The sequence below is a fragment of the Zootoca vivipara genome, chromosome 10 (assembly GCF_965207765.1).
Source record: "Zootoca vivipara chromosome 10, rZooViv2.hap1.1, whole genome shotgun sequence".
Classification (NCBI taxonomy): domain Eukaryota; kingdom Metazoa; phylum Chordata; class Lepidosauria; order Squamata; family Lacertidae; genus Zootoca; species Zootoca vivipara.
In genome coordinates, this window is record NC_142593.1 from 33,177,173 (window position 1) to 33,204,970 (window position 27,798).

Consider the following 27,798-nt stretch of genomic DNA (forward strand, 5'->3'; position numbering starts at 1 on the left):
ACCTTTGAATATCTACTTGCCATTATTCTGACTATGTTTCTGCTTTCAGAGCTAGTTATTACTTACATTATTACAAAAAACAGTAATAATTGAATGCAGTGACAATAATTTATGATAATAAAGAGTGGACACATAGTCCTACAGATACAACCGGCCCTTTGAGGGTGACCAAACTGCTGATGCGGCCCCCTATGAATTTGAGTTTGACACCCCTGACTAAGTCAATCAGAAGGAGATCTGCTAACTTCCAGTTGCTTAAGCAAAGATGGCCAAAAGAAGGAGAATAATAGAAAAATAATTGTGAACAGAATTAAAGCTCAGCAGAAATCTGATGTCCATTTGATTATGTAATTGTAAGAAAACAAATCCCCATGTATCTTTGTGCAGCGTGTTCCTCTCTTGGGCACTAAAAACAAAAAACTGAGCCAATTGACTGACAAATCCTACATAATAATTTGTAGAATCGTTTATTTAAGATAATCAAAATGTGGAAAGCAAGGAGACTGATCTGAATGAAGTATTCTTAAATGGTTGTATATATGGTGTTCCTCAAGGGCTGTAGCCAATGGTATACAGATATTTGCTTTATGTTTCTAACTCTTAAATAAACAAGAATGCAGCCTCTTACAAAGTTAAATCTGTAAGAACTGAACTGTTATGCTTTTGTGGTAATCTTCCGTTTTGTCACCTGAGCCTCTGAACGGCTTTCTGTGAAAGCCATTAGGCTGACTGCTTCTAAGAGAACAAATGCCAGCTTACATATTTATCCTCCTTCCTTTTTTCAGGGCTTTGATTAAAGCAAAGAAACCACATCAGAACCAGCAACTCTCTCCCAGAAAGTTCAGATGCCGTTTTTGTTGCCTGCCCTGATGCACAGTGAGCTCTTTCGAAAGCCTTCATCACACAACAATGTCAATAGCAGCCATCACAGAGAAAAGAAAACACTGGAGAAATTTGCTTAATATATCCTAGTCGACGAGGTCATGACAGGACCACGTGCATAAATAGTAGAGGTATTATTTTCAGATGTGGATGTTCTGAACAGGAATCGTCTAGCCAAAGAAAAGGCTTCCCTCCCTCATTCTTCTCACCCCACGACTCCTGACTGGATAGAGAGAGGGATTTAGATTGGAATGTCATCCTATCTGGCTTAGTTTCAAGGGAAAATGTGATCATCGGTATGGCGAGGAGGGGGAGAATATTATGTATTATCATTAACAGCACAGAAACACTCCAAATGCCAACAAGGCACAAACATCCCTTTTCACATGAATGTTAGGTTCAACACGCGTAGGGAGAATGCAGGATCTTATAGAGACACGCTCCGCTTCCCTAATCCCTATGCACATTCGTTGGGAGGTTAAAAGAGATCCATCCTATGGTATGTTATGTACTCTTCATTCAGAACTCTGCTACTCCGGAGTTTCATGGTAGTGCAGAAAGACCAATGTGCACATGCAGTTCTATATATGTACGGTCTGTTCAAACACAGGAAGCTGCCTCTCGTACCAGTTCAGAGCACTGCTCCATCTGGCTCAATGTTGCCTACACTGACTGGCAGTGGCTCGCCAGGACTTCAGGCAGAAGTGCATCCCAGCCCTACCTGGAGATGCTGGGGGTGGAAGCTGGGAATTTCAACACGCAAGATAGATGCTCTGCCATGGAGTAGTAATGGACCTTCCCCATGGAGATTGGGTGTGTGCAACCACCCTATTCATTAGGGTCCCCCCCCAAAAAAAGTGCTGATTGCATTTTATTCCCCCCCCTGATTAATTCATTTAAAATACACACCATCCTGGAATGAATGAATGATGGAGAGTCAGTACATTTTGATGGAGGGACATGGTTGTACAGGGTGAGGTCTAGGGAGGAAGTGACTCTTGAGAATAGTAACGGGAGAATTCCTGTTACAGGTAGGTAGCCGTGTTGGTCTGAGTTGAAGCAAAATTAAAAAATTCCTTCAGTAGCACCTTAAAGACCAACTAAGTTTTTATTTTGGTATGAGCTTTCGTGTGCATGCACACTTCTTCAGACACACTTGAAACAGAAGTGTCAGACCCTATATATATATACAGAGGGTGGGGGGGTGGGGGGATCCCCACCCACCCCCACCACCCTCTCTCTCTATATATAGGGTCTGACACTTCTGTTTCAAGTGTATCTGAAGAAGGCAGAATTCCTGATAGCATCTTGGGTGGCCATTGTTGTTTTTTTAAAAAGTACAGTGGTACCTCTACTTACGAATGACTCGACTTACGAATGTTTCTACTTACGAATGGAGCTCCGTCCGCCATCTTGGATGCTGTTTAGATAGGATTTTTTCTACTTACGAATTTTTAGATAGGGTTGCTTCGACTTACGAATTTTTTCTCCCAATGCATTCCTATGGGATTCGACTTACAATTTTTTTCCGACTTATGAATGTGCGTTCGGAACGCATTAAATTAGTAAGTAGAGGTACCACTGTATTATTATCTTTTTGTGGGCCTTGGGCAAAAGAGTTGATTTCACAGTGCAACCATTAGCATTGTTATTACATATTTAATTATGCCCCACCATTCCCCCTGACAGGGACTAAATTCTATGAACATTTACTTGGAATTAAGTCCCATCATGCCCAGTACTGCAGTTGTATACATGTGTTTGCTTGTTTAAATGCTATTAAAGAACATTTTAACCACACCGATCTTCTCTACAAAAGCAGGTACTTGAAGCGTGTTCTGCAGAAGGTATTGTTCTTTAAGTGATCTCGAGAATGCACCTTTAGAACTCTCCACTATTCAGAGAGGGACCCACACATTACTGAAGCAATTCAAGATAATTAAGTGGTTGTTCCACTAGGACACTGGGGTCCAAGCTTTTTTCAAAGAGGGCTAGATTTGATGAAGTGAACATGCGTGAGAGCCAGCCAAAGTTGTTGAGCTTTTTGCCCCCAAATTGCTGAGCTTTTGTTAAGGATTGCTCCCCACAGAAATTGTTGGGTTTAATGTACATTTACACTTAGGTGTTGAGGAGACAGAAGGGAACAGTGACTATGGTCAAACTTCAAAGAAACAAGCTCTCCCTTATGATTGGCATCTCCTTTCCTGGGCTGCTTCAACTCCTGAGACTCTACAGCAGTCTTTGTCAACCTGTTGCCCCAGATGATGGAGACTACAACATGCAGCAGCAGCAGCAGCAGCAGCAGCAGCAGCAACAACAACAACAACAGATAGCATGAGAACTGAGGCATGATTTGATGAAGTGAACATGCACAAGGCCCAACCATTTTGCCTGACATTCTGAGAAGCATTTAAATTAAATGCGAATTTTATGCAACAATTTTATGCAAAGTTTATTGCAAATGGCATACTTTTCATTTCGTCACATGGATGACAAATCTATACAGGTGTTAAATCACTCTTGCCTTTCATATCTGAAGGCCAGATGAAAAATAAATCCAGAAAGCTGAAATATATGCCAGGAACATTGTAAAGTACATTACGTACACAGTAATAAAGGTTGTCTGTCAACTTTTAAGTTCACAACATATGAACAGGAACATAACACCAGGTATACTTACTGTGTCGAAATATATTTATACCTGATTTAGACGAACTGACATTACCTGAGATTTTACAATGTATTCATTTCAATTGAAAAACAACAACACATGCTTGCACTAATGCCAAGGGTGAAACTGAGATCTTCTGGACTGCAGCTGAGGGATCCCCGCCCCCTCCTGCTTACACGCAAATAGGAGTAGGATCGGAGCTGCTCTGATGGGAAGGGAGGCATCGCACTACCTAACTGAGAGATCCCTGTCCCCTCCTGCTTGCACACAACTAGGAGTGACCCTCCCGGCTTCTGTCTGACCCGTGGGACTTTCCTCAGGATAAATTCCTCCTCACCCACCCACACTTCTGCCCAAGCCTCGCTGCTTGAGTGCTTTTGCCTGGCTGGAAAGTTTTATTGAATTCTGCAACCTCTTGCTTGCTTAGATGAAGGACAGAGGTGTGTGTGTGTGTGTGTGTGTGTGTGTTTAAGTATGTAAGCTAGCCTACAGTGCAAAAGCAAAACAAAAACAAAAACAAAAACCCCAATGGATAGCTCAGTTGGTTAGAGCATGGTGCTAATAATGCCATGGTTGCGGGTTTGATCCTTGCATGGGACAGTTGCATATTCCTGCATTGCATGGGGGTGGACAAGATTATCCTCAGGTTCCCTTCCTACTCTACAAGTCTACGATTCTATGATTCTATTTGCTCTTCCCCCATTTGCCTATGGCACCACCTACCACTTGCACATGGCCCCTGGGAAGCTGCCCAGAAGGGATTGTGGCCCTCAGTCTGAGAAAGGTTCCCTGCCCCTGCTTCATCTGAAAGTGCAGTGCCTGTCCATACAATCCTCAAGCAGGTTTTAATGTCTAGCTGTGTTAACCCTGAACCCAGACGGAACTCCATGGGACCAGTGTGATTGCTGCTGAGTTCAATTTTTTGACAACCCACAGCATTAACAATCTGTTCTCTAAACCAAACAAATGCAATCAACCCAATGTCCAAAAGCATTTTTTTGTTGAGTCTGCCGCATTTGACATTTGAAGCATTTTGAGCTTGGCTTCACACCATCTCCACAATTCCTCCTCGTGATCATCCATCCGTCCATCCATCCATCTCTCACTCCAATCGTTGCCCCGTGCACAGGCGGCAATTTCATTTCTTTCCCATCACAAACACGGTTTGTCAGACACAAATGGAGGATGATATAATTGAGGCAGCTTTAGAGAAGAAGCCATCTGACATAATATTGCTAGTAACTCGACAGCTTTTTGGCAAGCCTTCCCCAGAAATGCCAAGCTGGTCGCACGGCTGAGGACAACCAGAGGTTACAGAGGAAGGTTAGGCTCTCTATGACTCCTCAGCTCAATCTTTGAGGAGCTTCAGCCATAGTCTGCTTGACCTTTGACATGACCCAGCCTTAAACAATAGCTTTCTGGGTATGCTACATGACCAAACCTTGCCAGTCGCTGCCAAATTAATGAGCCCATGTCATTTTTAGTTTACAGTTCAGCCATAAAGCAGCCAAGTGGAAAATGAAGCAGGGGACCATTAAAGAGCCTGGTACACATTTTCAAAGAGGATCGTCCCTAATTCCTCCCTCCCCCTTTCAGAAGTTTGCTCCTAATCATCATTCTCCCAATTTCTTCCTCCTCTCTTTGCCTGGGCTGCAACATTCAGAAAGGGAGAAAGAAAAGCAGAGATCAATAGATATAGTACTACAGGATCAGAGATACCCAAAGACAAAAAAAACCCTCCCCCACAAAAGAGCATTAAAACAGATCCAACAAAAGTGCATTGCACCCAAATACTCACAGGAATACAATTTTTCATCCTAACTGCCAAAGAACTTGAGAAAGAGAGCTTCCCCGAACATCTTTGTGAAGGGAATGCTTAAAAATACAGTATTATGGTCATGAAGGTGTGACCCTTTATTTACCTCATCACCACAGCTGGCTTCGCAAAAAGACAAAATGCTGAGCCAGGCCTCTTCTTAAAATGTCTAAGAAGTAGAAGGCTTTACTTTCCCAAAGCCTAGGAGGCACAGACAATTTCAGAGAAACAGTGCCAAGGAGATGTGTGAAATTTCAGTATTGTAGTATCCACCAGGCATTCCAAAGACCAGCCTTAGTGCGGTAACTTCCACCATTCCATCAAGTACCAAACTTGAGGGAACCTGTACCTGCCATCTTGGAAGCGAAACCAGGCCACCCCAGAAATAAAGATTGTGGTTTCTACTTGCTCAGAAAATCCCCTAAGTATGGAGAAGTTTATTTGTTTGTAAATTAAAACTAAAAGAGGCATTTAAAATGCATTCCTACAGAGACTTGTAAGCTTTCAGGACCAATGACATGTTGATGATGCACACTGGGAGAGTGTGGGCATGTCTGTGTGGCAGGCTGAAAGACTGAACAGGAACCTTCCACACTGCAACATTTTGTTGTTGTAGGTCCCAGTTGTTATGTGAGGTACAGAGTAATATAAGCAACAGCAGCAGTGCATGATGGCAGGCCTCTGCCCCAAAGACATTACAATCTATAAAGGGAAGGAAGGTGAAAGAAAAGCTAACAAAAAATCTTAAAGTTGCAAACAGTTCCAAAGTGTGTTATGCTTATGTTGCTATAACCACATGGCATGTTCATAGTGTTGGACAGCAATTGCTGTTCTTATTCGAGCCCACTGTTTTGAAGGCGGTATTAAATAAATAGAAATGGACAAATCCTCTTCAGTTTCATGCCAGGAGAAACTTTGGAAATGAAAGCTAACCACTGCTAAAAATAATGTTTGCCTGCCTTGTGGTTTGATTGCAAACTCCAAGCTGAAGTTTGCATAACTTTATGCAAACAGACAGTGAGTGGAAATTAAGCAAGATTCAGAATTCTTGAAAACATTTGGTTTCTTTTGCTGCTATGTTTTTATAGGTTAACGTGGACTTTGGAATGGCTTCAGTTCCTAATCCTTCTCCTAGTCTAGTGCCATTCGAGATACGATGACCACAGGAAGCTGTTCTTTTGAGGAATATTGGCAAGGGGCATGGAAGACTTATTAGAACTCCAGAATCTAACCTAGCTGGCTAAAATGGAAGCTTAAGAGAGCAATTCTTTACATGTCTTCTCAAATGTATGTTTGTTGAGTTCAATGGGGCTTATACCCAGGGAAATGGGTATGGATTGCTCACAGGGCTGTTGCGTGGATAAACTAGGCAGAGGATAGAACCATGCTTTTGCATGAAGAGAAGGGTTTAAAATACCACCAATCAATCAATTCCTATTTATTGTATTTATTTACAGCATTATTATGCCACCCATTAACAACAGGTTTTCTAGGCAGTGTGCATTTTATTGGGATAAAACAAGCCTAGTTTCAGCTTAGTTTAATGTAGCAACCACAGCCTTGTCTGGATAGTTCTCTACCCTCTGGTAACTTTCATTTACATGTTCGTTTTGGTTGTAAGTCACGTTGGATAAAGCAACCAACAAATTTATTTAATAATAAAATAAATACATGGCTGTCTTGCATTATATGCGGGGCTACTTTTGAAAAACCACTTAGCTGGGAGCATAGGCGCCAACTCCTTGGGGCCTTCGGTGCCCAAGAACCCACAAAATTCCCCATGAAGGGGCCAGGCACCCACAAATTTCAGTGCACGCTGCATGGCACCCATGGCCCTGGGCTCCCATGGTCGCGCTGCCAAGCTGGCTGGGACTAAGTCACTTTCAACTAGGTGGAGACTACTTCTGAGCAGAGATGAGCAGGACTCGTATCCGTGTACAGCAACCTTGGGCATCTGCCACAGGCCTGGTTCTACCATCAGGCCAAGTCTCTCTAGTCAGACCTCGAGATTCTCTCCAGGGCACACCCTGACCAGTCCTGCTCTATGCTCTCCACGCCTGTGTTTGGCTAGCTGAAATACAACTTTCAGTTGCCTCTGGTACAAAGTTTAGCCACTTTTGCCTGCTACACCCACTTTTTGTCTTCTCCCACTCCACTGCTGGCATGCGGCCCCCAGAACACTGCAAAGGATGGAATGTGGTCCTAAGGCTAAAAAAAAATTCCCTGCCCTCATTTGCCTTGCCAAGATGTCTGATGACAGGAATTACGGTAGGGATGAGGACAGAGGAAGTAGAACAGGGTGGTGTGGGGCATATAACCCTGTTTCTCCTAAAATAAGACATACCCATAAAATAAGCCATAGCAGGATTTCTAAGCATTTGCGCAATATAAGCCATACCCCGAAAATAAGACATAGTGATAGGCGCAGTTCTGGAGGGCCCCAAGGAAGAGGCAAGGCTGGACGCGTAATAAAAAAATAAGACATCCCCTGAAAATAAGCCACTGTGGGATTTTTTAAGGAAAAATAAATATAAAACGGTGTCTTATTTTCGAAGAAACACGGTAGCTTGCCCTGCACCTACTAGGCTAGCCTGCTGTCCTCGGGTGCAGTAGAGGACATCGTCCTGTTGGAACACTGCCACATCAACACCATACATTTAAAATGCATTTAACACACATTTAAACCACGCTGCTTCCCCCAAAGAATCCTGGGAACTGTGGTTCGTTAAGGGTGCTGGGAATTGTAGCTCTGTGAGGGCGTAAACTAGAATTCCCATGATTCCTTGGGGCTTGTGCTTTATATGTATGGTTGTGGGTGGATTCAATAGACAGCCTGGTTGGTTTCTGTACCTGGAAAGGGTGTTGTTGTTGTTGCTGCTGCTGTTGCTGTTGTTGTTGTTGTTTAGTCGCTTGCTACACAAAAGATATCTCCAAGTGACTTATAGTGGATTTAAGCATAGGCATATGTAGAAATAGAATAAAAACACATGAAATTTGTCAAAACAACCCACATGAAGAGCAGCAAAAAGTTTTTGACAGCCCAGCAAAGAGCAGAGATGATTGCAGGCCAACAAAAAGCCAGGAATGCTTATCTTGTCTGCCACCTCAGGCAGCAGAATGCCTTGAACCAGCCTGGCCCTGTACAATAGCAAAGCAAGAAGGGCTGCGTTAGTAATTCCCATATGTAAAACTAATTTACCTCAGCTTTTCTTACACCTTTCTGCCCTTATTCTCACTCACCAGTTGCGGGATATTTTAGTAGGAAATCACATGAAAGTGCCTTGTTTTAAGAACAACCCAGCACCTTTGACTGATTTACATGATCCAAAATAGACACTGGAAGGGTATTTTAAACCCTTAACTGTGATTATTCACCACACACAAAAATCAGCTGAAAGAATTATGATCATATTGTCAGTCAGCCAAGAAAGTACCAAATGGGCTATAAATCCAACCCTAGCTACCAACACATTTTTACATTTTCAAATACAGCAACAAATTTCTTGCAAACCAGTTCCAGACTTTGGGGAGAGATTGTTAGCATTAAACCACAATCTGAGTAGCAGAGAGCGGTGCTGAGTTTCATAGCGTCCCCCGAGGAATCAAGGATCTTCTGCTAAGGCTTTTTTCATATCCTGCATGTCTGTGTGTGTCCCTGGCCATATAGGATCCAGACTCTTTAATATACTCCAGCTTCCAGATCATCTCAGCCTGCCTTCATTACGCTAGTCTCTACTACCTCGCCCCTCGCCAAAAGTATTTTGAAATCTGGCGAAATCCAAATACTACAGCATGAATTGATTATGCAATATAAGCAACTGTGTGCTAATTTGTAACGTTTATTTTTAGTGCAGAATCTTGGGTTTGGTTGTTGAGAGTTGGGCTTTGGGGTCCTACCCCCCCCCCCAGGAGAGCTATTCTTTAAGTGGGGGTGCTGTTTTTCTGTTCTATACCTTTAAAGCACATTTGAATCAACTTCTTTCCCTCAAAGAATTATGGGCACTGTAGTTTGTTAAGCGTTGCTGGGAATTATGTCTATGAGGGGTAAACTACAGTGTCCAGAATTCTTTGCAAGGCGATGTGCTTCAAATGTGCTTTAAAGGTGTAGTGTGTACGCAGCATATAAGTCAGTTGGTTTGGCCAGGTCCAAGTCTTGGTTGAGAAAGAGATTCAGTGGGCAGCCATGTGAGATTCTTTTTTTTTATTTATTTATTAAGTTTTCCATTTTAACAATCCAATAAAAGCCACATTAAAAACATTCCACATTATAATATAATCAAAAAGACCAAATTTTATGCCAAATTATATATCTTTGGGTGACTTCCCATGCTCGCCATGTGAGATTCAATCTAGGCCACATTCACACACATTTGAAGCACTGTGATACTGTTTTGAACAGTCGTGGCTTCCCTCAAAGAATTCTGGGAGCAGTAGTTTGTTAAGGGTGCTGAGAGATTTTAGAAGAAACCTATTCCCTTCACTGAGCTGCAGTTCCCCGAAAGGTTAAACAAATCAATTCCTCTTCCCAGGGAACTCTGGGAATTGTAGCTCTGTGAGAGGATGCATGAAAATCCACATATTAATTTCTAGATCTAATAATGATTCAATGGGAAAGTGGCTAAAATAATTCTACTCCTTTTCTGACTGTCTTCCAATATGAAGAATTCATTTATTGCATTTACATTCCAACTTTTTCTCCAGGGAGCTCAAGGTGGTGTACGCGGGTCCTCGCTCCTCCCACAACAACTCTGTGAGGCTAAGAGACAGTGACTAGCCTCTAGTAGAGTCACAGAATCATAGAGTTGGAAGGGACCCTGAAGATCATCTACTCCAACTTCCTGCAATGCAGAAATATCCAGCTGGGTCGAAACTGCAACCTTGGTGTTATCAGCACCACATACTAACCAACACTAAGCCATCCAAGGAGTTCAAGGGCAAGCTCTGTCCTGGATCATGTCCTGATTGCTTATCTATGGAACATGTGGAAGGGTAATAAAAAGAGCCTTTGAACATGTGCAGAATGTCTTCCCCTGTGCAACTAAGCAATCATGTTCTGGACACACATCACTAGGATTAGCCCCAGGGCACCAAGAGAACCAGTGTGGTATAGAGGTTAAAGCAGGCATCCCCAACCTGCGGCCCTCCAGATGTTTTGGGCTACAACTCCCATGATCCCTAGCTAACAGGACCAGTGGTCAGGGATGGTGGGAACTGTAGTCCAAAACATCTGGAGGGCCGAAGGTTGGAGATGCCTGGGTTAAAGCGTTGGGCTAGGACTTTAAAGAGGCCCAGGTTCAAATCCTCTCTTAGCCAGAAAGCTCACTGGGTGCCACCTGCTAGACCATGGGTAGGTAATCTAAGACCCGGGAGCTGGATCCGGCCCAATTGCCTTCTAAATCCAGCCCGCAGACAGTCTGGGAATCAGCATGTTTTTACATGAGTAGAATGTGTCCTTTTATTTAAAATGCACCTCTGGATTATTTGTGGGGCCTGCCTGGTGTTTTTACATGAGTAGAATGTGTGCTTTTATTTACCAGTAAAATGCATCTCTGGGTTATTTGTGTGGCATTCGAATTCGTTCATCCCCCCCCCCCCCAAACAAAAATATAGTCTGGCCCCCCAGAAGGTCTGAGGGACAGGGGACCGGCCCCCTGCTGAAAAAGTTTGCTGACCCATGTGCTAGACAACCCCCCCCCCCTTGCTGGACTTGCCTCACAGGGTTGTTGTGAGGATAAGGATTAGGAAACCATGCATGCCACTCTGAGCTTCTTGGAGGAAGTGCAGGATACAAATGTTTGTAAATCTATATATATAAAAATGTAAACCGACCATGTTTGTTTGTCTCCACTTTTCGCCAAAACCGCTCGACCGATTGCATTAAAATTTTGACACAACGTCCCAAGCGAATACGCGAGGAAGCATATGCAGTTTGCATAGATAGATGTCACACCTATGGCAGGTAAAGCAGGTAAAACCCACTGTTCTTGAACACAAAACTCAGACAGCCAGGGATACTGGGAGCACAGGAGAGGTTGCAAAACAGTGCCCTCTAGCGACGGCTACACTGGTACTGCAGCTAGGAAAGCTTCCCTCTCCACAGTATCTTGGCTCAGATTTGCAGACTGGGCCAAGGGGGCGGGATAGGTCATGGGTTGGGACAGAGTTGGGGTAGTCACAGGGATTACGGGGCGGGGAGGAAGGAACAGAATAGGTCATGGGTGGGGACAGGGTGGGGGGAGTCACAGGGATGAGCCGGGGTGGGGTGGGGGAGGAGGGGGCAGAATAGGTCATGGGTCGCAACAGGGTGGGGGCAGTCACAGGAATGAGCCACAGCAACATGTGGCCGGGCCAGCTAGTAAATAAATAAAATGAGATCACAGGCCTTACCTACTGGGTATATGTTTCTTATTATTAGCTCGGGCTGCAGGGCTTGCACATCACATAACCATTGATCATTATAATCCAGTCCTATTTTTCTCACTGGATCCCTCCCTAATTCAGCACACACAAAGGTGAAGCTGAAGTGTGTTAAAAGGAAATTGGGAAGTATAGGGCACTTTGGACTATTGAGGAAGTCACCCCACCCCCACCTCTGCAACCTTATCCTTTTAAAAACACATATTTTGTCAAAATAGGCGGAAGTGAGTCATCGTATAACCAGCTTTCTTACAAGTACCGTAATAAAAATGTCCCTCCTTCTTTCTTACCTTCTAGCATTCAGTATTTTATAGTTTTGGTTACAGCCTTGTAATTATATACCAGCATCTCGGACTTACATTTATGAGTGCTTTTGCGTATTGGAAACAGGGAATCCTGTTAATGATTACAGTGTTTATGGCCTGGGTTAAAGCTGGAAGGCTATAAAGGCAAATCACAGATAAGCTGAAGCAGACACAGCGGTGACTAGAGTGATTTTTCAGTGGGGTGTCAGAGACCCCTCAGCTCAGTTCTTCCCCCAGCTCATAATTAAGTTATGGAACTCATTGCTACAGGATGTGGTGGTAGCTATTAGTTTGAATGGCTTTTTAAAAAGCTTTGGAGTGCAGACTATAGAGCTATATGGCTTGAGAGCAGTACATGTGAAAAGGATCTAGGAGTCTTGGTAGACCACAAACTTGACATGAGTCAACAGTGTGATGCAGCAGCTACGAAAGCCAATGCAATTCTGGGCTGCATCAATAGGAGTATAGCATCTAGATCTAGGGAACTAATAGTACCACTGTATTCTGCTCTGGTCAGACCTCACCTGGAGTATGTGTCCAGTTCTGGGCACCACAGTTCAAGAAGGATACTGACAAGCTGGAACGTGTCCAGAGGAGGGCAACCAAAATGGTCAAAGGCCTGGAAATGATGCCTTATGAGGAACGGCTTAGGGAGCTGGGCATGTTTAGCCTGGAGAAGAGAAGGTTAAGGGGTAATATGATAGCCATGTTCAAATATATAAAAGGATGCCATATAGAGGAGGGAGAAAGGTTTTTTTCTGCTGCTCCACAGAAGCGGACATGGAGCAATGGATTCAAACTACAAGAAAGAAGATTCCACCTAAACACTAGGAAGAACTTCCTGACAGTAAGAGCTGTTCGGCAGTGGAATTTGCTGCCAAGGAGTGTGGTGGAGTCTACTTCTTTGGAGGTCTTTAAGCAGAGGCTTGACAGCCATCTGTCAGGAATGCTTTGATGGTGTTTCATGCTTGGCAGGGGGTTGGACTGGATGGCCCTTGTGGTCTCTTCCAACTCTATGATTCTATGATTCTATTTAAATTGTTATGTCATGTGGGGAGAGGACTACTTCTCCCCTTAAAAACAAGACCAGAGCTGAGGCCCTTCTCCATGTGCCTCAACTGAGAGGGTTTGAATCCCCACTCAGCCATGAAGCTCACTGGGTTGACCTTGGGCCAGTCTAACCTACCTCACAGGGCTGTTGTGAGGATGAAACGGGGAGGAGGAAAACCATGTACACCACTTTGAGCTCCTTGGAAGATAAAAGTGGTATATAAATGTAATTAATAAGTAATATATTACTGGATGAGCATTTTCTGTATTTTTTTCATTGTTTTAAATTATTCTGGTTTTCAATTGCTATTATTATTATTATTATTATCTCATTAAGTCATTTTGAGACTGTAGTTTGCATAACATGACTGGCAAATGTAATTATTATCTACTAATGAATTATGACGGTGAGCATAATGGAGCTTTCATACATACAAGCATAATATCACATAGAAATTAGGGCTGCCAAAAAAAAACACCAAGTTACTGAAGTTTGATGCAGAGGAGAGAACTGTTTAGCCTTCTTCTGTGCCTGGAATATAGGAACAGAGGCAGCTGTTGGGGGCATCAGAATTCAAGAGGTGCAGGACTGAGCTATCATCTCAAGTCAAAAAAGGAAGCTTTGTGTTGAAATTCCTGCTAGTTAGAAGTAACAGAGGCCCCAGTCTCTGATGTCTTAACTAGGACACCCATCTGTAGAGAGGCTTGTTTCCACAGGTGCAGCTTGGTGTCAGCTAATATTTTACATATGTTCATCTAAACAATTGGACAGATCCCTTTTTGTTTTCTGAATCCACACTTGGTAATGGTCCCTGCAGGCACAACAGGGAGTTTTACACAGGAGTATTTTAAAGTTTTTCAAGTGCACAGGAAACCTGCCAAATGACATGTAGTCGTCATCATCACAGCAAACCATGTTTTAAAGTACCAGAAGGGTTTTAGGCGTGTTAAGTAGGCTGCAGCAAAAGCAACCTGGAAATCTGTGGCACCTTAAGAGCTAACAGGTTGGTTGTGGTTGTGGAGCCACTTTTGTGGACTAGGCCTCTAGGCTCTGAGGTGCCACAAGAGGAGTCTTTTGTTGCTTGGATTGTTTTAACTTGGAAGGCCTGAAAAACGCTGAAGCAGATTGCAGGTTTAAGCCTTCTCTCTTCTCTTCCCTGAAGAGAAAAGCAATAGCCAGCTGGGTGGCACTGTCAGTCTCTTGGCCTGAGGATCTCAGATGATATTGTCAGGCTGCAGACAGAAGGGAGTCCTGGGGATAAGAGGAGGCTAAGGGGGAGGGGAGAAAACCCCACATGATGAACAAAAAGCAAGTGCAGACCCACAGAGGAAATCAATCCTGCAAGGTCCATCTTCCATCTGCGTAAAGCCAGTGGGAGCTGACTGCCTCCTTTTGGAGGAATGGAACAGAAGCTCATAAGAATACTCAGAGCATCCCTTGAATCCAGACCATGTAGCTAGTGGTTATTCAGCTGCTAGAGAAACTCCAGCTACCTGGAGGAGGTCAGCAGAAGACATTCTTTTGTTTTGCTCATTACTTCTAAGGCACCAGATGCTATGAGGGCTACATTTTAAAAAATCCAGGCTAGCAAGAAGTGAATAGTGTTTTTACATCTCAGTTGCATGCCCTACAATATTTTTGGAAGACTATTATTTTTGGAAGACAACAAATACAGAATGCCGTTGCCATGTTACTGTACTTATAACCCGGTCAACTTTTGCTCTCCTTTAAAAACCCTGATAAAATGTGAGGCACAAGCACCATGGTTCCTCTTTTCCCCAGGTTCCTTCAATTCACCTTCCTCTCACCTGCTGTGATGTACATCTGAACTGCAGAGTAGGGCAAGGGGACAGAAAAAAAAGATGCCGATACTGAGACTTGACCAGGAATCATACATGCAAACAGAAGTGAATGGTAAATACTCCAAAGTAGTATATTTCCAATTCCCTTATATTTTAGTCCATTGCTTTATCTTCAAGTACACTTTTGGCTCAGTACCACTTGGTTAAACATGTAAGTATTTGGATTGAAGATGATGTAATCCTACTCAGTTCAATAGGATTAAACTGATATGAATCCAGATTCCTGAACTTTTTTTAAAATGAGCTTTGGATTGGGCTCTTGGTCTTTTTGTGCTGCTGGCCTCTCCATTTTCTGAGTTCAGCTGCCCTGTGTTTTAAGACTGTTGATAGGAATATCAGAAGCTGCCTTATACCAAGTCAATTCCATAGGAACTTCTAGCTCAATATTGTCTACACTGACTGGCAGCTGCTCAGGCAGGGAACATTTCCAGTCCTACATGAAAACACCAAGGATTAAACCTAAGACCTCTAACCTCCAAGCTATTTTAAAAATGTCTATTACTATTTATTATTTGCTTTGTTTTATTAGTGGAATTATTGTTTTGCTGGTATTATGTGTACCCCCAATCCTAAAATCAATTAGATCTAGGATTAGGATTATCAATATTTAAATGAATGAATAGGCCTGATCCAGTTTGGCAAACCCTGAGTTCCCTTCATTGTAAACTACTGTATATGGTTCTCTGTTCATTAGTTGTATTGAGCATATGAGTAGAAAAGCTAATCAACCAAAACCCATCCAAATTCCTTTTGCTACAAAAAAAAAATTACCTTACCCCTGTTTTGTAATTATTATGCTCACTTTTCAAGCAAATCTGAATGGCAGCATCCTCTTTCCCCAAATTATATATTTTTATTTGATTAGCTCATGTCATCGAATCACTTCAAAGCTGTTATTTTGCCAATGTAAATGTTTAAGGGATGTTAATGTTTTCATGGTGAATTATTCTTCCTGCTGAAGGGAAAAGAGTATGGTTTAGTTTGCCTTGAGTCAGTGAGCTCTGGATGTAGCTGAACATGTACCAGATGTGATTTATAGGGTTTGGTGGTGCAAGCGACATAAATCATGTGCTGCACACAGGTAAGGCAAGAGCTATGCTCACTGAGCTCATGTCATAAAACATTTTAATGTTTCTGTCAGTGAACTTAATGCTCATCTCCAGACGGCAGGAACGGCATGGAATATTTAAGCAACAAAGAAGAAGGAAGGATGAGGAAATTAACCTAACATAAACTACATTAAAAGCATATTTATGATCTGGTATGACCTTTCAAAAGGAGAATAAATCTACAGCCTAAAGATCCCACTCTCATGATTTTGGCCACAACGGGGCATCATTCTTCAAGCAGCCAAAAACAATTAGGAGTTAGCCAAGATGAGGTGGGTGCCTTTCTTCCTAAATAACATTTTCATTTTATCATTCCAGTGAATTTTTTTCCCCTAAAGATGAAAAGTACGTGTTTGCAGGCTTTGGGTTTATTTTATTTTTAAGTTGGAGTGCAATTAAAAATGATAGGGGAGAAAAGAGCCAAGCCTGCTGTTTTTTTTATTTGCATTTGTCAAATAACAGCTTCCCTCGCTCCCCCACTGGCTTAAAAAACAAAACATTGAGGGATGTTTTAAAAAGCTGTTTGGGATGTGGCCTTGAGGGTGGGGGTTCTTCTGGTTTTAAAAACATCAATTCTAAGCATATTTGCTCAGAAGCAAGTCCAACTATGGTTGTCTGTGTATCAATGGTTTAGACCAGCGTTTCTCAACCTTTTTTGGGCCACGGCACACTTGTTCTATGAAAAAAAATCCCGCGGCACACCAACTCTGTGCCGCCCTATATTTAGTTTAGTTTGGAGGGGAGACGTAAAGCATGCCACTGAAGAACTGCTGCGCAGTAGCCAGGCGGACCCACCAGGCGCTCTCACCTGGGTTGGGGGGTGGCGAGGGGCCCTCTCCTCCCTATCTTTCCCTTTTTCCCTCACCTGGGGGGGGCCCTCCCTCCTTTTCCTCTTCTCCTGGGGCGGCTGGGGTGGCGACGGCTGCGGCGACGAGGCAGGGAGGTCCCGGGCTTCGGAGCTCTTCCCGGCCGCAGGCGGGCTCGCTGGGGGGCTTTAGCGGCTCCCCGCTTGATCCGCCGGGCGATTCCGACGCCCACGCGGCTGCCGCGTGTGGGATGGAACACTGGGGCAGACAAGTCACAACAGTTCCTAGAGTGTCCACTAACAGGAACTCACCTGGAGGAACACCTGACTACAGGTCAGTTCCTGTTCCTCCAGATATGCTGAAGAGATTAGGTGGGACAAAAGCCCTAGCCTGCAATCACTCGCTCTCTTAGCTACTTCCTCCTTCGATGAGGACACATCTCCAGAGAATCTCTAGTTAGCATGGTTCTCACTCTAGGCCTGCAGCCAAGAGTGAGACCAAATGGAGTCTTACTTTACTAAGTAGTCTCTAAGTTTTTTGTATACTTGTAACTTTTCTAAGCAAGCCTGCCTTTCTGAGATTATGCTGTAACTCAGGATGAAACTGTAAGTAAACTCTATCTTATTTTATAAACACTGTGTTGTGTATTTCTTTTAAGAGGGACAAAGGGGACCTTTGCCAGGAAGTGTAATGTTGAACTATAAAGTGTAATATTGTTATAGAGATTCTAGCGAATCTAACGCACATGCTTTGCTGCGCACAAAAGGGGAATGTCACTCTGCTGATATTGGAAGCTTGCTAACACAAGCTTGGATAGGATCTATCTAATAATATATCCTAATCCACATCCCTAACATTCCCATACCGCGGAGCCCAGGGGTCCGGCGATCCTCCGGCCGGGCGCTTTCGTTGTCGCTCCGGTGGGGTCGCGGGGGGGGGGCCTCCAGCGGCTCCTCGGTCGATCCGCCGGGCTCGCTTGGCGCCCGCGTACCGGTGGCGGTTCCGGCGGTCCGGAGGCTAGGCTGGCGGCACAGGCACGCTGGTCGCTCTCAGGAGCTTCGCGCTGCCATGCCGCGCGCCATTTGCCTCGCCGGAAGTCCGTCAGCGCCCTTCTCCTCGCCGCACGTGGTGGCACACCAGCCAGTGTCTCACGGCACACTACTGTGCCGCGGAACACCGGTTGAGAAACGCTGGTTTAGACGCAGCTAAATTGTTCTTTTCTCAATTTGGATTGAGACCCTCCAAGTGTCCCTACTTTCCCGGGACATCCCTGATTCCTGGTTTCTGATTTGATCCCGGAATGTCCCACTTTTCCTTAGGATGTCCCTATTTTCATTGGAGATATGTTGGAGGGTATGGAATTATCCAACCCCCTGAGCTGTCTGAAGGCAATCCTGTATAGGGAAGGTTTTTTATGTTTAATATTTCATTATGCTTTTATATATAGCTGCCCAGAGAGGCTGGGGCAACCCAGCAAGATGTGTCTGGTATAAATAGTAAAATTATTATGGAATGGAACGTCCCTATTTTCATTGGAGAAATGTTGAAGGGGGTGGGGGTGCATCAAAACACATTATTTCTTAAGAAGCAAAAAGGATAGATATAGTATAGGTATCAGCGATATGCTGGATGCAGATTATATGGGAGCGAGTAATGCACAGGCTCAGTTCAACGGGGCTTACTCCCAAACCATTATTTTCATGGAATCACAGTGAAGTGTAGGCGGGCTCAGGCATGACCCAAGACCAAGATTCAGCTCAAAAAGGATTCATCAGAACATCAGGAACAAGAAAAACAAGAATGACAAACAGGGGCACTTGGCCCAGTATATATACCTGAAGCCGGCCCAGGAAAAACACACACATCATCTGTGATAGGTCACCTTAATGCTGCAATTAGCAAATCACAACACTGGCCTTATCTCAGCAGGGATTCGCTGCCTGCCAGCTACTAACATTGTCATTGGAGGGTTTTATAATCTTATCTGTCTTTTGTTATGCTGATGAAGCTCCTGAGCTCCTGGGGTCAGTAAACTTTTTCAGCAGGGGGCCGGTCCACTGTCCCTCAGACCTTGTGGGGGGCCGGACTATATTTTGGAAAAAAATATGAACAAACTCCTATGCCCCACAAATAACCCAGAGATGCATTTTAAATAAAAGGACACATTCTACTCATGTAAAAACATGCTGATTCCCGGACCGTCCGTGGGCCGGATTTAGAAGGTGATTGGGCCGCATCCGCCCCGCCCCCCGGGCCTTAGTTTGGGGACCCTGACCTAGGCCTACATTGCATACAGCTTGGCTTCAGCCTACAATGCCTGCATACATAACACACAGCATGTTAAGGCCTTCTGTAGACACAGTACAAGCCTTGGGGGGCAACTAAACTTGCTCTCTAGATCCTCACAATATTAGCCGCCCATGGGAGGCATGCCATAAAGCAAATTGGGGGGGGGGGGAGAGGTTTATTTAATTTAACTGTTTTCATGGCTATGCTGTATCCATTGTATCTTTTTTTTAATTTAAGGGTGTTTATTGTTCATCTTTGGATCACATTGTTGTGTATTTTAACTTTGCGTGCCTATATTTTTTATAATAGGGTTTAGACTTGTAAACTGCATAGTAGCCATTTTGGCAAGTATGTGGCATATACAACACAATAACAACAACTACATATATAGAAGTGGGGCTAATTTTTTTAAAGGGTGAGAATTTCTAGCCATACGAATTCAAACCGAGCACAATTCTGTGGACATAGTTAAGTATATAAGAGCATAAGGAGACCCCTTCTGGATTAGCCCAATGGCCCATCTAGTCCAGCATACTTTTCTCACTGTGGCCACCCAAGCGCTTGTGGGAAGACCATAAGCAGGACTTGAGCGCAAGAACACTCTCCCTCCCTGAGGTTTCCAGCAACTGGTATTTATATAAAGGAGGCAGATTTGTTTGTAAGCTGAATGATGTCCATGTATGTATCAGGCCTGACTCTTCATTCCCAGAACCCAGCAGTCAGTGCGAAAGAACCAACAATGGTGTTGATAGCAAGCAGCAGCTTGGACAGCCTGTGAGCTCATGGTCACAGATGTGTTTGCAAAGAAGAACTCGTTAGAAGTCCTTTGCATTCCAAAATCAGCCTCCCGGAAATAGCATGATTCTCTCTTTTTTTCTCGCCTGCGCTCCTGGATATGTGTATGAAAGATGCGCTGTTTATTTTTCTGGCACAGAAATAACTTTAAAATGTGATTACTTTAATTGAAGAAAACATTTCCTGACAGCTTGAGAATCAACATTTGAAGCAAATCATCCCCATTTGCTTATAGGGAAGGCGAGTGCTCTCTAGCCTGTTTAATCCCCCGTGAATCGCAGGCAAATTCATTTTAACTGCAAAGCCATTTGGTTGCGAAAACAAAATGTTGCAGAGCCGTGTGAAACAGCTTGCCCTCAATTATACAGCTTTGCCCAGGCATAGTGTTTGGCTAATTGTATTTATTTTGCAAAGGGTCTGGCATAATTCCTTTGAAAATTCTCTAGCAACACAGACATAATGCAGTGTGCTTTAGATGACTGGCTTGTAGTGGGAGAGAGAAAAAACCCCTTTGTAATGTTCTCTGCATTGATCTGAATTGGTATGTGTGTGAGGAGAAGGCATATCACTTAGACTCTAATGTGGGGCCCAAAAGACAAATGCTCAGTTTTCACAATGAAATTGAGCACCACCTGTTATGGTTGCTTTGGATGGGTGGGTGTGTATGTGAATGACTTGTTCCTGTGCTTTGAACACCAGCTTGATATGAAGGAATTAGTGGGTAAAGTTTTTCATACATCTGCTAATGTTTACATGTTAATTCACAGGAGCAGGGGCACATTTTTTTAAAAAATTGCTGCTGCTGCTATGCCCTGCCCATCTGACTGGGTTCCCCCACCCACTCTAGTCAGTTTACAATATATATAACAGCATAATAAACCATGATTCTTTTACCACTTTATCCATCATAGCTTCTACCAAATAATCCTTGGAGCTGTAGTGTTTTAGGAGTGCCAGGAATTGTAGTTCTGAGAGTGGGGTTCCGCCTAACTCAGGAATGCCCAAAGTCCATTTCAGGGGCCTAATCTGGCCTGCCAGTCAATTTAATCCGGCCCCCATGGCAGTATATGTGCTGGTGTAAAATCCCTTGAAAAGCTCAGAAACTTCAACCCTAAATAAAGCTCAACAACTTTGGTCGGCCCTCACTTCATCAAATCTGGCCCTCTTTGAAAAAAGTTTGGGCACCCCTGGCTAACTGCTGTCAAGTCAACCCTCTTTTAACAAAACACAGTTCCCAGAATTCTTTGGGGGAAGCCATAACAAGGGGTAGGCAAGTGCTTTAAGTATCTGGAGTAGATGTGAGTGGTTGATGCCATAAGAATGCCTTTGTGATGGATCATTTATACTGAACAGTCAATGCATCATTCTGCTTTGTTAGTTGGGCTGTGGTTCTCCCCCATTATTGTCATTTGGAGGGGCAGAAAACAAAACTAAATCACAACCACACCCAGAATAAAAAGGTTACAAGTTTTTACCAGGGAGCTATGGGACAGACACCATTTAGAAACGAAGCAATGTGGTCATTCTAAACCTTTTGCAAGTGCAAAAGTGGGATTGTGTGTGTACCTGCCCCAATACCATCATAAACACAAATCATCATGCATGGACAATTTTAAGAAGGGGTGTCTTCAGGGGCCTTCATTGTTGAGCAATGATTTGTACCTGGATTTCCCACACTCAGATTCATTACTCTAGCCCCTACCTCCACACGCCCCTCCAAGCTTTCCAAGGCAAATCCTTTTATTCCAGTATAGTTTATCCCTTTAAACTTAGATGTATAAGCTGTCCCGGTATAAAAGGCTCTTTGCTGATCATCACTGAGCTTTTCCATCTATAGCTGCAGATGAAACCTCAACATATTCATTAAGGTTACCAGATTATTATTTTTCAATGAATCCAGGGACACTTTTGAACTTCCTACTAAATAGATGGATTTTGTCAGGGGACTGATTTGTAAATCTGAGGACTGTCCCTGGGAAATGGGGATGTCTGGTAACCTTAGCCTAGGTCTTCTGTGGGCCTGCTGTTTTGGAGGAACTTTCCAAACTGCTTCACTACAGACACTAACCATTTGTGACATTTTAGCAGATTCCAGGTGAAAATGTGCTGCTTGAAACTTTGGGATTTGGAAACTCTAGTAGGAAATGTCCAGTAAAGAGTATTACTTAATTTTAATCCTTTGTACTCCCAAGCATTTGCTGTCACTTAATTCCAGGAGTAGTTAGTGGCTCAGGTACCCGGGATGGCACACATGCTCTGTGCCCAGGAGTGGGGCAAGCCGCCCACAGGGCAGGGTGAGCTGGTTAGGGCACACTGCACGGAGCCTCCAATGAGTCCACCCACTGACTCCCCCTCGGTAAATAAGCTATATATCATAAAAAATGTGGGAATGTTCAGGAATGTGGATGAGGAGATATTGTTTAATATATCCTATCCCCGCTTGCGCTAGCAAGCACAAAACTTTAGCAGAGTAAAACATTCCCCTTTTTGCAAAATACACAGCAGAAGAACGTTTGCGCAGGCTTGATTTAAGCCACTAAAATAAAGTGTATTTTCCTGGTATTTCCCCTTTTTCCCTCTTAAAAGAAAAGACACAACACAATGCTCTTAAAAGTATAAAAGATGTTTACTTACAAGCATCTCGAGGTACAGCACACTCAAGAGGTAGACTTGCTTAGTTAAAAGGTAATATATACATTGTGAAGTTCACTTATAAGAAGTGAGACTCCATCTCATCTCTCTCTCTAGGCTGGAGGCCTTGAGGGAGAGACTCACTAAGATGTGTGTAGTCCAAGAGGTCTGGTCCAAGAGAGGGAAAATGGCTGTTTCCTTCGGGATTTATCTGCCACTTCCTCAACTCATTTGCATGTGAAGGAAGAGGAAACTACGCTTAGTCATATCCTCCTCCTCAGTCCTCCAAGTGGACTATCTAGGGATTGTTGTGACTTGACTGCACTTAACCCTTTGCATCCCACAAAAACCCCTTCTCAGGCAATTCACAACATACACAAAAACATACATAAATAACTTTAATCAACCACCCAAGAGTCCCAGCTTGCCACGAAGATCCTGGAACTTCTCTCTTGGCAGGGGCTTTGTTAGGACATCTGCAGTCATCTGGTCAGTGTTGCAGTAACACATTTCAACAAGTCCATCCTCGATCACCTGGCGTATGTAGTGGTACCTGACCCCAATGTGTTTGGTGCGTGCAAGGAACTTTTCACTTTGTGTCAGCTTCATACTGCTCTGATTGTCCTCCATCAAGCTGACAGGTCCCGTTCTTGGCACGCCAAAGTCCTTCAGGAGCTGATCCAGCCAGGGGATCTCTCTGCAAGCTTCCGAAGCCGCAATGTACTCAGATTCTGTGGACGATAAAGCTACACATTTCTGTTTATAGCTGCCCCATGCAATAGCTCCGTCCCCATACATAAAAACATAGCCACTTGTGGATTTATAATCCTTATTGTCCCCAGCCCAATCCGCATCAGTGTACCCAAGCAGTTTAGGGTCTCTGACAGCTGGCAGTTTTAATTTACAGTCCATGGTTCCCTTTAGATAACGAACAACCCTCTTAACTCCAGCCCAATCATGCTCAGTGGGACAACTTACTTTCCTACTTAGGATCCCCACTGCACTTGCCAGGTCAGGTCTGCATGTGGTAACCAAATACAAAAGTTTGCCGACCGCTGACCTGTATTGCGTGTTGTTTGGCAGCAACTTCGAACCTTGTTGATTCTTCAAGAAGTCTGTGGCCATCGGTGTCGCAACTGGGTGTGCGTCCTGCATCTGCATGCTTTCAATCAGTTCAGTTATCTTTTGCCTTTGGCTGAGTAAGAACGATCCATCCTCTTCTCTCTCAACTTGAATTCCCAAGTAGTATTTCACTTTTCCAAGTTCCTTGACCTCTACTTCCCTGTTGAGGTGTTTGACTATGTCTTTATAGTCTTTCTCATTTGACGTAGAAATTAAAAGGTCGTCAACAAAGGCTAAAATGTACGAAAACTGTCCATTCCTTTGTTTGGTGTACAAGCACTTATCAGCAGTCCCTTGCTTGTACCCAAGCTGCACCAGCATCTCATGGAGTTTCTGGTTCCAAGCCCTCGCTGCTTGCTTCAAACCATAAAGTCCTTTCTGCAGCTTGCACACTAGATGTGCCTCATTTGGTTTAATGAAACCTTTGGGCTGCTTCATATAAATCTGCTCAGAAATTTCGCCGTGAAGAAAAGCTGTCGCAATGTCAATATGGTAAACTGACATTTGCTTAGATGCTGCAATACTTAAAAGTAGTCTGACACTGCTGTATCGAACTGTCGGTGCAAACACTTGATCGTAATCCTCTCCATACTTCTGGGAAAAACCTTGTGCCACAAGCCTAGCTTTGTAGCGTTGCACCTCCCCTTCTGAACCCTTTTTAACCTTGAACACCCATTTACTTCCAATTGCTTCCTTACCAGGAGGTAGTTCTGTGAGTGTCCAGGTCCTGTTCCGATGAAGTGCATCTATCTCCTCCTGAGCAGCTTTCCTCCAGAGACTGGCTTCATCTGGTGGCATCCTCTCTATCTCTTCCCATTTGGAAGGTTCCTGTGGAGACGCCGACCTTGTAAGGTAGGACAGCCGTAATGGTGGAACACCTCTGTTGGTTCTGGATGAGCGTCTGACCTCTGGTCTTTCGACCGCATCAGCTTCCTCATCCTCCTCCAGCAGTGGCATATCCCCATACAGCTGCTCGTCATCATCTTCGTCTCTGGTGCTGCCAGGGGCCTGGACCTCCACGTCTTCTCGGGTGTCACCTATAGGGGGTGCTACGACACTAGAAGTTGGATTAGTACTTTGTATTGGTTCAAAAGGAAAAATCACAAATTCCTCATCCTGTGGCTCCTTGGAACAATCAATGGCAGTGTCCTTTGTATCAACTTTGCCTTGCTCATCGAAGTAAATTACATGCTGCGAACTTGTCTTGCCAGTTTGCGGATCCAAGACTCTATATCCTTTTCCTCCAGAAGCGTACCCAACTAGGATCCCTGCCTTCGCTCTGGAATCAAGTTTGTGTCTGTGCTCTTTGGGCACATGATAGTAGCACAAACTTCCAAATACACGTATATGTGACAAATTTGGGGCTTTTCCATGCCAAAGTTCAAATGGTGTGCGCTCTGCGCCTTTTGTGGGCAGTCTGTTCTGAAGATAGACTGAGCAACGAGCCGCTTCACCCCACAGCCTGTGTGACAAGTTAGCTTCCTTTAGCATGCACCTTGTCATTTCCAAAATGGATCTAAATTTCCTCTCTGCAATTGAGTTTTGTTGGGGTGTGTAGGCAACTGTGGTCACGTGTGATATGCCTTCTCTAGCCATGACGGCCTGCATCTCATGTGAACAAAATTCCCCACCATTATCGGACATTAAAATGGAAGGGGCTCGCTGGAACTTGTTCTTGACCATGTTAAGATAGTCCCTGAACAATTCCACTGTCTCACTCTTCTCCTTGATAAAGTAGGCTACGCAGAATCTCGAGAAATCGTCCAAAAATATCAAAATATATTTATTACCTCCTAGAGAAGACACATTCATTGGTCCACATAGATCTGTATGGACAATGTCCAATACTTTAGTGCTTCTCTTCTCTGCACAACGTGGGAAAGAAGGTTTAGTTGCTTTCTCACTAACACAAGTTATACATTTTGATGTTGGTGTATTTGTGTTGCTTTGCTTTACCTGCAGACCTCTCACAAGATCACCTTTCTGTAGTTCCAGAATAACGTTGGTGTCTCTGTGTCCAAGTCTCTTGTGCCAGAGATCCAGACTTCCTTCGTCCTTTTGACTTGGTTGCGCCACCTTTGCAGACTGGTTCTGCTGGTTCTCTGAAACATTAAGCTCATATACACCATCCTTTAGTGTGCCTTGAACATAAACTTCATCATGCTTAGTCACAATACATTGTCCTTTTTCAAATGTAATTTTAAAACCTTTCCTGTCCAAACTGGACACGCTGAGTAAGTTGCAATTAAGCTTTGGTGCAAACTTAACTTCAGTTATCTTAGTATTAATTGTTTCATGATCTACGTTGAATTTCAAATTCACAGTTCCTGAACCAATTGCCTTTACAATGTTGCCATCAGCAATCTCAATTTCAGAGGTTTCATCCCCATTAATCTCATTAAAATACTCCTTTTCATAACAGAAATGAGAACTCGCTCCACTGTCAAGAATCCACTTATTGCGCTTATTTTCACAATCCTGGACAGCTAAACTCCTCTCCTGCATCAACATGGTTTGCTCATGACTCCCCTTCTTAACACCTTGTGGTTTTGAGGGGTGGGATTCAACTTTATCCCCATTTTGACTCTTGCAGTTCCTTGCTATGTGGTTTTTCCCATTGCATTTAAAACAAATTATTTCTCTAGATGTCTGTCTGGACTTTCCAAAATGCTTGGATGCATAGCTGCTATCCTTCCTCCTTGGATTCCTTTCTTGAGAATCAAGGCTATCTCTGCATTCCTCTCTTAAATGGTTGATAAGCTCATTAAAAGTTAAATCCTTTGTGTGATCCATTATACTTTTAAATGGAGCAAACGTAGGTCCCAATGATGCAAGCATAAACGTTACTTTAGTCACATCATCAAAGGCTCTGGGAGTAAGGGCAATTCTTTGAACAATCTCAGAAAAATTCTTAAAATGCTCTGTAAACTCTTCTCTAGAATTCATCTTCAACTTGAGTAACTTATCCAACAAGTATCTATAGGAACTCTCTGTAGATTGTGCATAAATGCGTTCAATGTCCTCTAGGATCTTAGATGCATCATCTTCAAAATTTATCATTGATAGATGCTCATTCCTCAAACTGCTCAAAATTATGTGCTTGGCTTCATCATTTTTAATACTCCAAGCTTCTATCTTAGCTAAAGCTTCTGCATCGGTTCCTGTAGGCTTTTCTTCCTTAATGGCCTGCAGAACACGCCTAGCAGCAAGATAAACTAAAACGCGCTGCTTCCACTGCACAAAATTATTGTCATCCAGCAGCATAAAACTTGGTCTTGCCTCACTATCAAAACTGGAGCTTGCCATCTTAAAACTTCAAAAATTTCCAAAATTCAAAAATCTTTCAAAAATCAAATTCAAAATCTCAAAAATATCTTCACTACCTCTGAGCTTTCTCAGTGCTGTAAACTCTGAGGGAGGGGAGGGGTAGTTAATCCCCCAAGCACACTGCAGAACAAAGAGACCATGTGCTCAACCAGGAAATCCTAACTGGAAAAATCCTACAGAGTTCAAAATCACAATCCAAATCAATCCTTCAAAAATACACAAAATACGCAACTCTGGGCCGCAATAACCCTATGTGGGAATGTTCAGGAATGTGGATGAGGAGATATTGTTTAATATATCCTATCCCCGCTTGCGCTAGCAAGCACAAAACTTTAGCAGAGTAAAACATTCCCCTTTTTGCAAAATACACAGCAGAAGAACGTTTGCGCAGGCTTGATTTAAGCCACTAAAATAAAGTGTATTTTCCTGGTATTTCCCCTTTTTCCCTCTTAAAAGAAAAGACACAACACAATGCTCTTAAAAGTATAAAAGATGTTTACTTACAAGCATCTCGAGGTACAGCACACTCAAGAGGTAGACTTGCTTAGTTAAAAGGTAATATATACATTGTGAAGTTCACTTATAAGAAGTGAGACTCCATCTCATCTCTCTCTCTAGGCTGGAGGCCTTGAGGGAGAGACTCACTAAGATGTGTGTAGTCCAAGAGGTCTGGTCCAAGAGAGGGAAAATGGCTGTTTCCTTCGGGATTTATCTG